Below are 1,402 nucleotides of genomic sequence, written 5' to 3'. Positions count from 1 at the left end.
CCGGGGCGCCTGGCGAGCCTCCGCGGGGAGGAGGGAGGGGCGGCCGGGTAGGGGCGGCGCTGGCCCCGCGGAGCCCCTTCCGAGGGCCCTGGAGCCCGGGCGGGGAGGGGGGCGGCGGGGCTCGCTTCCCCTCCCGGGGGCTCCTCGGAGCGCCGCAGGACCCCCTAAAGGGAGGAGGGCAGGGCCGGGCCGGGCGCGTCTCCGGCTGCGAAGATCCGGGGACAGCCGCGGCTCCCTCGTCTCTCGGCCGCCGCCCGGAGCCCCCAGTCCGGCCGAGCTGCCTGCAAGCGCTGAGAAGGGGGGGGGCTCGCTTGCAGCAGGGCGCGGGGCGGCCCCGGTGCTGCCGGGGGGGGGTCTGCCATCATCCCCGGGAATGCCCCCCCGGTGCAAAGGGGGCGCAGAGCCAGCCCCGGGCTCTGCAAGCTGGGCTGAAAGGCGGGCTGCTCTCCGCAGGCAAGGGCGTGGTGGAGGTCGGGGCGCAGTGGATCCACGGGCCCTCCGAGGGCAACCCGGTCTTCCAGCTGGCCTCGGAGGCCGGCTTGCTGGGCGAGGAGGCCCTGACGGAAGAGAACCAGCGGCTGGAGGTGCAGGGCCACCCGGCGGGGCCCTTCGCCTGGTACTCCAGCCAGGGCCGGGAGCTGAAGGCCGAGCTGGCCGAGTCCCTGGGCCTCTTCTTCGCCAGTCTCCTGGAGGAAGCGCGCCAGTTCGTGCAGGCGGACCCAGTGCCCGTGCCCAGCCTGGGCGAGTACCTGAAAGACGCCATAGCCAAGAAGCTGCTGGGAGAGTCGCCGGAGGAGGAGGAGGAGACCAGGCGCCTCAAGTTGGCCGTCCTCAACTCCTACTTCAAGATGGAGTGCTGTGTGAATGCCACGGACAGCCTGGACGAGTTGGCTCTGGGGCCCTTCGGAGAGTACCTCATGCTTCCTGGCCTGGACTGCACCTTTCCCGAGTGAGTGCTCCCCCCACCCCCCCGCTCTCGTTTGGAAAAAGAAATAGTGAAAATCCTTCGGTTGTTTCACTCCCAGGTTTTTAGTTATCCTGGAGATTCTGTTGCTCAGAGGGAGATGTAATAAGGTAATAATGATAAAGTTGGAAGGGACCTTGGAGGTCATCGAGTCCAACCCCCTGCTCAGGCAGGAAACCCTATACCATTTCGGACAAATGGCCATCCAGTCTCTTCTTAAAAACTTCCAGTGTTGGAGCATTCACCGCTTCTGGAGGCAGGTGGTTCCACTGGTTAATTGTCCTCACTGTCAGGAAGATGTTGGGGTTTAGCTTTGGAAGGACAAGTGAGCCCCACAAAGAGACCCCCGTTTTTGCTTTTTGGACTTTCCGTTAAGTCCTTGTGCATTTCACAATTCCTTTATCTGCCTCATGTCTTCTGTATTCTCTCCTCTAGGTG

General features: G+C 64.6%; 1 pseudogene; it reads left to right on the top strand.

The window, feature by feature from the left end:
- The first annotated feature begins 453 nt into the window (after window positions 1-453).
- Window positions 454-953, top strand: LOC107302217 (annotated as a pseudogene).
- Window positions 954-1,402: the final 449 nt, after the last annotated feature.

Source organism: Protobothrops mucrosquamatus, unplaced genomic scaffold, assembly GCF_001527695.2.
Source record: "Protobothrops mucrosquamatus isolate PMUCROS unplaced genomic scaffold, P.Mucros_1.0 scaffold36049, whole genome shotgun sequence".
NCBI classification, from domain to species: domain Eukaryota; kingdom Metazoa; phylum Chordata; class Lepidosauria; order Squamata; family Viperidae; genus Protobothrops; species Protobothrops mucrosquamatus.
This window is presented reverse-complemented; position numbering and strand designations above follow the sequence as displayed.